The sequence below is a fragment of the Microchirus variegatus genome (assembly GCF_963457635.1).
Source record: "Microchirus variegatus genome assembly, chromosome: 14".
NCBI classification, from domain to species: domain Eukaryota; kingdom Metazoa; phylum Chordata; class Actinopteri; order Pleuronectiformes; family Soleidae; genus Microchirus; species Microchirus variegatus.
The window spans coordinates 20,766,421-20,778,826 of record NC_139815.1 but is presented as its reverse complement, the minus strand read 5'-3'; positions in this window follow the sequence as shown (position 1 = coordinate 20,778,826).

Sequence of the window (12,406 nt, the reverse complement as noted above, 5' to 3'; positions counted from 1 at the left end):
AAATTTTGGACGACATGCTATACTATGACTTTTTTGTCAAATTTTGGACGACATACTAACCTATGACTTTTTTGTCAAATTTTGGACAACATACTAACCTATGACTTTTTTGTCAAATTTTGTATGACATGCTATAGTCTGACTTTTTTGTCAAATTTTTGAAGACATACTATACTATGACTTTTTTGTCAAATTTTGGACATCATACTAACCTATGACTTTTTTGTTAAATTTTGGACGACATACTAACCTATGACTTTTTTGTCAAATTTTGGACAACATTATAACCTATGACTTTTTTGTAAAATTTTGTATGACATGCTATAGTCTGACTTTTTTGTCAAATTTTTGAAGACATACTATACTATGACTTTTTAGTCAAATTTTGGACATCATAGTAACCTATGACTTTTTTGTCAAATTTTGTATGACATACTATAGTATGACTTTTTGGTCAAAATTTGGACAACATACTAACCTATGACTTTTTTGTCAAATTTTGGACAACATGCTATACTATGACTTTTTTGTCAAATTTTGGACAACATACTAACCTATGACTTTTTTGTTAAATTTTGGCGACATGCTATAGTATGACTTTTTGGTCAAAATTTGGACAACATACTAACCTATGACTTTTTTGTCAAATTTTGGACGACATACTAACCTATGACTTTTTTGTCAAATTTTGGACAACATGCTATACTATGACTTTTTTGTCAAATTTTGGACGACATACTAATCTATGACTTTTTTGTCAAATTTTGGACGACATACTAACCTATGACTTTTTTGTCAAATTTTGGACGACATACTAACCTATGACTTTTTATTAAATTTTTGGACGACATGCTATACTATGACTTTTTTGTCAAATTTTGGATGACATGCTATACTATGACTTTTTTGTCAAATTTTGGAGCAAACAAATTTTTCCCTGAAAAAATTTGTCAAATTTTGGATGACATACTATAGTATGACTTTTGTCAAATTATGGACGATAAAAGGACTCTCAGGTGTCCACATGGACCATAGCAACCTGCAGGTGTCCTTTCATGATCCATAAAAGACCCTCTGTTGTGCTTGTAGACCACGACCCTTAATGTCACTTAAATGTATCAAAACTCAAACGTTGAGTCACTATTTAGTCATGTAACTTATCACCAGATTGAAAGGAAACCATGTTTTCATATTTATTCTGAGATGTGTGGACATGGTTTGAAGCAGGGGGGTCTGGAAGTGTCCCATAACTGCTGACTCATGGTCTTGTTCTCCTCACAGGACGACTGAAGCTGGTGGCCTGAGAGACCCAGAAAGTGCACCGTGGGACATCTGGGTTTGACTGCAGGGTGTCGACAAACACCCTGAGGACTGTCTCTGCTGGAACGCCACCTCCACCTCCACTCTCTGTTCGGAGCAGGATGAAGGAGCAAAAACTGATGGGAACTTTCCAGTGCAGGACAAATTTGAAGCTCCACTGACTCTAAACTTTCCGCAGAGAACGTGGCCAAATGTTTTGATTTCCGTGTCTTCTTGCTGTAATGAAGGACATTTAAAGACAAAAAGACTGGTGATTTGAACTGAACCTCCCCATCCTGAACATCAGTATATGCTTTCCAATCACAGTATTTCTTTTGTTTTCTTTGTAACATTGCACTTTAAAAAAAATTCTAGTTCATTTGAGTATAATATATGCATTAATGGTTGTATATTTATGTTTGACATGCTTTAATCTTTTTTACATTTTCTTTTTTAACCCTTTGGTGGAAGGATTCAGGCTTCGTGGAAAAAAAAATGAGGTTGATCTCTTTTTTTTTTTTTTTTAAGAGGAAAGTTTCCTGAATTGCAGGTTATTTTCACAGAGAAGTGAAAATGAATCTCTTCTTTTATCACATCTGTGCCAGAGGCAGGCTTTGTGTCCTCACACTCATCCTCTCTTCAATCAGGGTACTCCACTGATACCGAGCTGTCCACTTGGACTTGAGCAATACACAGAAATAGTCGCATACATGCTCGTTGTTTTTCAAACATCTACTGGTCCTGTGGATTTTTTTTTTCCCCAGTAGTACTAAAACTTTTTGTTGAGTGGACAAATCTTCACCTTCCTCCAGCTCATCGAAGTCAAAGAAAAGACACTTAACGATTCTTCCCCCTTCCTCAAACCATTCCTCTCTGTGATCCTGCTGTCGTCTCATCACTCGTGCAGAAAACAAATCTAGTTAACCACAGGTGACCTTTGTCTCAAACTGAACAGATCAGTTGTTGTTGTTGTTGACCAGGTGCTGAGCATAATGTGACGAAGAACGGTAAACTGAAGTTGTAGAAAACAGGAATGCTTAGAAATGCAATGAGCTGCTGTGTGCTGTTGACTTGATGATCAACATGTCTGCTTGCTTTGACTCCACTGTAGATCTCTACAGTTGGAATTTTTGTATTCCCTTTTTAATAAACTCTCCAAAACAAACTTGTGTCAGATATCAGTCTCATGACGTACTGAAGTGTTACTTTTTCGTCAAATTTGATGACATACTAGAGTAAAGCGTTTTTTGAAAAAAAATTACTTTTGGAAACGAAAAAACTTTTCTTAAAAAAAAGACATACTATAGCATGATGTTTATGTCAAATTTTGGACGACATACTATACTACCACTTCTGTGTCAAATGTTGGACGACATACTAACCTATGACTTTTTTGTCAAATGTTGTATGACATGCTATAGTCTGACTTTTTTGTCAAATTTTTGAAGACATACTATACTATGACTTTTTAGTAAAATGTTGGACAACATGCTATACTATGACTTTTTTGTCAAATTTTGGACATCATACTAACCTATGACTTTTTTGTCAAATTTTGTATGACATACTATAGTATGACTTTTTGGTCGAAATTTGGACAACATACTAACCTATGACTTTTTTGTCAAATTTTGGACAACATACTATACTATGACTTTTTAGTAAAATTTTGGACAACATGCTATACTATGACTTTTTGGTCAAAATTTGGACAACATACTATACTATGACTTTTTTGTCAAATTTTGGACAACATGCTATACTATGACTTTTTTGTCAAATTTTGGACGACATACTAACCTATGACTTTTTTGTCAAATTTTGGACGACATACTAACCTATGACTTTTTATTAAATTTTTGGACGACATGCTATACTATGACTTTTTTGTCAAATTTTGGATGACATGCTATACTATGACTTTTTTGTCAAATTTTGGAGCAAACAAATTTTTCCCTGAAAAAATTTGTCAAATTTTGGATGACATACTATAGTATGACTTTTGTCAAATTATGGACGATAAAAGGACTCTCAGGTGTCCACATGGACCATAGCAACCTGCAGGTGTCCTTTCATGATCCATAAAAGACCCTCTGTTGTGCTTGTAGACCACGACCCTTAATGTCACTTAAATGTATCAAAACTCAAACGTTGAGTCACTATTTAGTCATGTAACTTATCACCAGATTGAAAGGAAACCATGTTTTCATATTTATTCTGAGATGTGTGGACATGGTTTGAAGCAGGGGGGTCTGGAAGTGTCCCATAACTGCTGACTCATGGTCTTGTTCTCCTCACAGGACGACTGAAGCTGGTGGCCTGAGAGACCCAGAAAGTGCACCGTGGGACATCTGGGTTTGACTGCAGGGTGTCGACAAACACCCTGAGGACTGTCTCTGCTGGAACGCCACCTCCACCTCCACTCTCTGTTCGGAGCAGGATGAAGGAGCAAAAACTGATGGGAACTTTCCAGTGCAGGACAAATTTGAAGCTCCACTGACTCTAAACTTTCCGCAGAGAACGTGGCCAAATGTTTTGATTTCCGTGTCTTCTTGCTGTAATGAAGGACATTTAAAGACAAAAAGACTGGTGATTTGAACTGAACCTCCCCATCCTGAACATCAGTATATGCTTTCCAATCACAGTATTTCTTTTGTTTTCTTTGTAACATTGCACTTTAAAAAAAATTCTAGTTCATTTGAGTATAATATATGCATTAATGGTTGTATATTTATGTTTGACATGCTTTAATCTTTTTTACATTTTCTTTTTTAACCCTTTGGTGGAAGGATTCAGGCTTCGTGGAAAAAAAAATGAGGTTGATCTCTTTTTTTTTTTTTTTTAAGAGGAAAGTTTCCTGAATTGCAGGTTATTTTCACAGAGAAGTGAAAATGAATCTCTTCTTTTATCACATCTGTGCCAGAGGCAGGCTTTGTGTCCTCACACTCATCCTCTCTTCAATCAGGGTACTCCACTGATACCGAGCTGTCCACTTGGACTTGAGCAATACACAGAAATAGTCGCATACATGCTCGTTGTTTTTCAAACATCTACTGGTCCTGTGGATTTTTTTTTTCCCCAGTAGTACTAAAACTTTTTGTTGAGTGGACAAATCTTCACCTTCCTCCAGCTCATCGAAGTCAAAGAAAAGACACTTAACGATTCTTCCCCCTTCCTCAAACCATTCCTCTCTGTGATCCTGCTGTCGTCTCATCACTCGTGCAGAAAACAAATCTAGTTAACCACAGGTGACCTTTGTCTCAAACTGAACAGATCAGTTGTTGTTGTTGTTGACCAGGTGCTGAGCATAATGTGACGAAGAACGGTAAACTGAAGTTGTAGAAAACAGGAATGCTTAGAAATGCAATGAGCTGCTGTGTGCTGTTGACTTGATGATCAACATGTCTGCTTGCTTTGACTCCACTGTAGATCTCTACAGTTGGAATTTTTGTATTCCCTTTTTAATAAACTCTCCAAAACAAACTTGTGTCAGATATCAGTCTCATGACGTACTGAAGTGTTACTTTTTCGTCAAATTTGATGACATACTAGAGTAAAGCGTTTTTTGAAAAAAAATTACTTTTGGAAACGAAAAAACTTTTCTTAAAAAAAAGACATACTATAGCATGATGTTTATGTCAAATTTTGGACGACATACTATACTACCACTTCTGTGTCAAATGTTGGACGACATACTAACCTATGACTTTTTTGTCAAATGTTGTATGACATGCTATAGTCTGACTTTTTTGTCAAATTTTTGAAGACATACTATACTATGACTTTTTAGTAAAATGTTGGACAACATGCTATACTATGACTTTTTTGTCAAATTTTGGACATCATACTAACCTATGACTTTTTTGTCAAATTTTGTATGACATACTATAGTATGACTTTTTGGTCGAAATTTGGACAACATACTAACCTATGACTTTTTTATCAAATTTTGGACAACATACTATACTATGACTTTTTAGTAAAATTTTGGACAACATGCTATACTATGACTTTTTGGTCAAAATTTGGACAACATACTATACTATGACTTTTTTGTCAAATTTTGGACAACATGCTATACTATGACTTTTTTGTCAAATTTTGGACGACATACTAACCTATGACTTTTTTGTCAAATTTTGGACGACATACTAACCTATGACTTTTTATTAAATTTTTGGACGACATGCTATACTATGACTTTTTTGTCAAATTTTGGATGACATGCTATACTATGACTTTTTTGTCAAATTTTGGAGCAAACAAATTTTTCCCTGAAAAAATTTGTCAAATTTTGGATGACATACTATAGTATGACTTTTGTCAAATTATGGACGATAAAAGGACTCTCAGGTGTCCACATGGACCATAGCAACCTGCAGGTGTCCTTTCATGATCCATAAAAGACCCTCTGTTGTGCTTGTAGACCACGACCCTTAATGTCACTTAAATGTATCAAAACTCAAACGTTGAGTCACTATTTAGTCATGTAACTTATCACCAGATTGAAAGGAAACCATGTTTTCATATTTATTCTGAGATGTGTGGACATGGTTTGAAGCAGGGGGGTCTGGAAGTGTCCCATAACTGCTGACTCATGGTCTTGTTCTCCTCACAGGACGACTGAAGCTGGTGGCCTGAGAGACCCAGAAAGTGCACCGTGGGACATCTGGGTTTGACTGCAGGGTGTCGACAAACACCCTGAGGACTGTCTCTGCTGGAACGCCACCTCCACCTCCACTCTCTGTTCGGAGCAGGATGAAGGAGCAAAAACTGATGGGAACTTTCCAGTGCAGGACAAATTTGAAGCTCCACTGACTCTAAACTTTCCGCAGAGAACGTGGCCAAATGTTTTGATTTCCGTGTCTTCTTGCTGTAATGAAGGACATTTAAAGACAAAAAGACTGGTGATTTGAACTGAACCTCCCCATCCTGAACATCAGTATATGCTTTCCAATCACAGTATTTCTTTTGTTTTCTTTGTAACATTGCACTTTAAAAAAAATTCTAGTTCATTTGAGTATAATATATGCATTAATGGTTGTATATTTATGTTTGACATGCTTTAATCTTTTTTACATTTTCTTTTTTAACCCTTTGGTGGAAGGATTCAGGCTTCGTGGAAAAAAAAATGAGGTTGATCTCTTTTTTTTTTTTTTTTAAGAGGAAAGTTTCCTGAATTGCAGGTTATTTTCACAGAGAAGTGAAAATGAATCTCTTCTTTTATCACATCTGTGCCAGAGGCAGGCTTTGTGTCCTCACACTCATCCTCTCTTCAATCAGGGTACTCCACTGATACCGAGCTGTCCACTTGGACTTGAGCAATACACAGAAATAGTCGCATACATGCTCGTTGTTTTTCAAACATCTACTGGTCCTGTGGATTTTTTTTTTCCCCAGTAGTACTAAAACTTTTTGTTGAGTGGACAAATCTTCACCTTCCTCCAGCTCATCGAAGTCAAAGAAAAGACACTTAACGATTCTTCCCCCTTCCTCAAACCATTCCTCTCTGTGATCCTGCTGTCGTCTCATCACTCGTGCAGAAAACAAATCTAGTTAACCACAGGTGACCTTTGTCTCAAACTGAACAGATCAGTTGTTGTTGTTGTTGACCAGGTGCTGAGCATAATGTGACGAAGAACGGTAAACTGAAGTTGTAGAAAACAGGAATGCTTAGAAATGCAATGAGCTGCTGTGTGCTGTTGACTTGATGATCAACATGTCTGCTTGCTTTGACTCCACTGTAGATCTCTACAGTTGGAATTTTTGTATTCCCTTTTTAATAAACTCTCCAAAACAAACTTGTGTCAGATATCAGTCTCATGACGTACTGAAGTGTTACTTTTTCGTCAAATTTGATGACATACTAGAGTAAAGCGTTTTTTGAAAAAAAATTACTTTTGGAAACGAAAAAACTTTTCTTAAAAAAAAGACATACTATAGCATGATGTTTATGTCAAATTTTGGACGACATACTATACTACCACTTCTGTGTCAAATGTTGGACGACATACTAACCTATGACTTTTTTGTCAAATGTTGTATGACATGCTATAGTCTGACTTTTTTGTCAAATTTTTGAAGACATACTATACTATGACTTTTTAGTAAAATGTTGGACAACATGCTATACTATGACTTTTTTGTCAAATTTTGGACATCATACTAACCTATGACTTTTTTGTCAAATTTTGTATGACATACTATAGTATGACTTTTTGGTCAAAATTTGGATAACATACTAACCTATGACTTTTTTGTCAAATTTTGGACAACATGCTATACTATGACTTTTTTGTCAAATTTTGGACGACATACTAACCTATGACTTTTTTGTCAAATTTTGGACGACATACTATACTATGACTTTTTTGTCAAATTTTGGACGACATGCTATACTATGACTTTTTGGTCAAAATTTGGACAACATATTAACCTATGACTTTTTTGTCAAATTTTGGACGACATGCTATACTATGACTTTTTTGTCAAATTTTGGACGACATAATAACCTATAATTTTTTGCCAAATTTTGGACGACATACTAACCTATGACTTTTTTGTCAAATTTTGTATGACATGCTATAGTCTGACTTTTTTGTCAAATTTTTGAAGACATACTATACTATGACTTTTTAGTAAAATTTTGGACGACATGCTATACTATGACTTTTGTCAAATTTTGGATGACATGCTATACTATGACTTTTTTGTCAAATTTTGGACGACATACTAACCTATGACTTTTTTGTCAAATTTTGGACGACATGCTATACTATGACTTTTTTGTCAAATTTTGGACAACATACTAGCCTATGACTTTTTTGTCAAATTTTTGATGACATGCTATACTATGACTTTTTTGTCAAATTTTGGACAACATACTAACCTATGACTTTTTTGTCAAATTTTGGACGACATGCTATACAATGACTTTTTTGTCAAATTTTGGACGACATACTAACCTATGACTTTTTGGTCAAAATTTGGACAACATACTAACCTATGACTTTTTTGTCAAATTTTGGACGACATGCTATAGTCTGACTTCTTTGTCAAATTTTTGAAGACATACTATACTATGACTTTTTAGTAAAATTTTGGACGACATGCTATACTATGACTTTTTTGTCAAATTTTGGACGACATACTAACCTATGACTTTTTTGTCAAATTTTGGACAACATACTAACCTATGACTTTTTTGTCAAATTTTGTATGACATGCTATAGTCTGACTTTTTTGTCATATTTTTGAAGACATACTATACTATGACTTTTTAGTAAAATTTTGGACATCATACTAACCTATGACTTTTTTGTCAAATTTTGTATGACATACTATAGTATGACTTTTTGGTCAAAATTTGGACAACATACTAACCTATGACTTTTTTGTCAAATTTTGGACAACATACTATCCTATGACTTTTTTGTTAAATTTTGGTGACATGCTATAGTATGACTTTTTGGTCAAAATTTGGACAACATACTAACCTATGACTTTTTTGTCAAATTTTGGACAACATGCCATACTATGACTTTTTTGTCAAATTTTGGACGACATGCTATACTATGACTTTTTTGTCAAATTTTGGACGACATACTGACCTATGACTTTTTTGTCAAATTTTGTATGACATACTATACTATGACTTTTTGGTCAAAATTTGGATAACATACTAACCTATGACTTTTTTTTCAAATTTTGGACAACATGCTATACTATGACTTTTTTGTCAAATTTTGGACGACATACTAACCTATGACTTTTTTGTCAAATTTTGGACGACATACTATACTATGACTTTTTTGTCAAATTTTGGACGACATTCTATACTATGACTTTTTGGTCAAAATTAGGACAACATACTAACCTATGACTTTTTTGTCAAATTTTGGACAACATGCCATACTATGACTTTTTTGTCAAATTTTGGACGACATACTATACTATGACTTTTTTGTCAAATTTTGGACGACATTCTATACTATGACTTTTTGGTCAAAATTAGGACAACATACTAACCTATGACTTTTTTGTCAAATTTTGGACGACATGCTATACTATGACTTTTTTGTCAAATTTTGGACGACATACTAACCTATGATTTTTGGCCAAATTTTGTATGACATGCTATAGTCTGACTTTTTTGTCAAATTTTTGAAGACATACTATACTATGACTTTTTAGTAAAATTTTGGACGACATGCTATACTATGACTTTTTTGTCAAATTTTGGACGACATACTAACCTATGACTTTTTTGTCAAATTTTGGACGACATACTAACCTATGACTTTTTTGTCAAATTTTGTATGACATGCTATAGTCTGACTTCTTTGTCAAATTTTTGAAGACATACTATACTATGACTTTTTAGTAAAATTTTGGACGACATGCTATACTATGACTTTTTTGTTAAATTTTGGACGACATACTAACCTATGACTTTTTTGTCAAATTTTGGACAACATTATAACCTATGACTTTTTTGTCAAATTTTGTATGACATGCTATAGTCTGACTTTTTTGTCAAATTTTTGAAGACATACTATACTATGACTTTTTAGTCAAATTTTGGACATCATAGTAACCTATGACTTTTTTGTCAAATTTTGTATGACATACTATAGTATGACTTTTTGGTCAAAATTTGGACAACATACTAACCTATGACTTTTTTGTCAAATTTTGGACAACATGCTATACTATGACTTTTTTGTCAAATTTTGGACAACATACAAACCTATGACTTTTTTGTTAAATTTTGGCGACATGCTATTGTATGACTTTTTGGTCAAAATTTGGACAACATACTAACCTATGACTTTTTTGTCAAATTTTGGACGACATACTAACCTATGACTTTTTTGTCAAATTTTGGACAACATGCTATACTATGACTTTTTTGTCAAATTTTGGACGACATACTAATCTATGACTTTTTTGTCAAATTTTGGACGACATACTGACCTATGACTTTTTTGTCAAATTTTGTATGACATACTTTACTATGACTTTTTGGTCAAAATTTGGATAACATACTAACCTATGACTTTTTTGTCAAATTTTGGACAACATGCTATACTATGACTTTTTTGTCAAATTTTGGACGACATACTAACCTATGACTTTTTTGTCAAATTTTGGACGACATGCTATACAATGACTTTTTTGTCAAATTTTGGACGACATACTAACCTATGACTTTTTGGTCAAAATTTGGACAACATACTAACCTATGACTTTTTTGTCAAATTTTGGACGACATGCTATAGTCTGACTTCTTTGTCAAATTTTTGAAGACATACTATACTATGACTTTTTAGTAAAATTTTGGACGACATGCTATACTATGACTTTTTTGTCAAATTTTGGACGACATACTAACCTATGACTTTTTTGTCAAATTTTGGACAACATACTAACCTATGACTTTTTTGTCAAATTTTGTATGACATGCTATAGTCTGACTTTTTTGTCAAATTTTTGAAGACATACTATACTATGACTTTTTTGTCAAATTTTGGACATCATACTAACCTATGACTTTTTTGTTAAATTTTGGACGACATACTAACCTATGACTTTTTTGTCAAATTTTGGACAACATTATAACCTATGACTTTTTTGTAAAATTTTGTATGACATGCTATAGTCTGACTTTTTTGTCAAATTTTTGAAGACATACTATACTATGACTTTTTAGTCAAATTTTGGACATCATAGTAACCTATGACTTTTTTGTCAAATTTTGTATGACATACTATAGTATGACTTTTTGGTCAAAATTTGGACAACATACTAACCTATGACTTTTTTGTCAAATTTTGGACAACATGCTATACTATGACTTTTTTGTCAAATTTTGGACAACATACTAACCTATGACTTTTTTGTTAAATTTTGGCGACATGCTATAGTATGACTTTTTGGTCAAAATTTGGACAACATACTAACCTATGACTTTTTTGTCAAATTTTGGACGACATACTAACCTATGACTTTTTTGTCAAATTTTGGACAACATGCTATACTATGACTTTTTTGTCAAATTTTGGACGACATACTAATCTATGACTTTTTTGTCAAATTTTGGACGACATACTGACCTATGACTTTTTTGTCAAATTTTGTATGACATACTTTACTATGACTTTTTGGTCAAAATTTGGATAACATACTAACCTATGACTTTTTTGTCAAATTTTGGACAACATGCTATACTATGACTTTTTTGTCAAATTTTGGACGACATACTAACCTATGACTTTTTTGTCAAATTTTGGACGACATACTATACTATGACTTTTTTGTCAAATTTTGGACGACATTCTATACTATGACTTTTTGGTCAAAATTTGGACAACATACTAACCTATGACTTTTTTGTCAAATTTTGGACGACATGCTATACTCTGACTTTTTTGTCAAATTTTGGACGACATACTAACCTATGATTTTTGGCCAAATTTTGTATGACATGCTATAGTCTGACTTTTTTGTCAAATTTTTGAAGACATACTATACTATGACATTTTAGTAAAATTTTGGACGACATGCTATACTATGACTTTTTTGTCAAATTTTGGACAACATACTAACCTATGACTTTTTTGTCAAATTTTGGACGACATGCTATACAATGACTTTTTTGTCAAATATTGGACGACATACTAACCTATGACTTTTTGGTCAAAATTTGGACAACATACTAACCTATGACTTTTTTGTCAAATTTTGGACGACATGCTATACTATGACTTTTTTGTCAAATTTTGGACGACATACTAACCTATGACTTTTTTGTCAAATTTTGGACGACATACTAACCTATGACTTTTTTGTCAAATTTTGTATGACATGCTATAGTCTGACTTCTTTGTCAAATTTTTGAAGACATACTATACTATGACTTTTTAGTAAAATTTTGGACAACATGCTATACTATGACTTTTTTGTTAAATTTTGGACGACATACTAACCTATGACTTTTTTGTCAAATTTTGGACAACATTATAACCTATGACTTTTTTGTCAAATTTTGTATGACATGCTATAGTCTGACTTTTTTGTCAAATTTTTGAAAACATACTATACTATG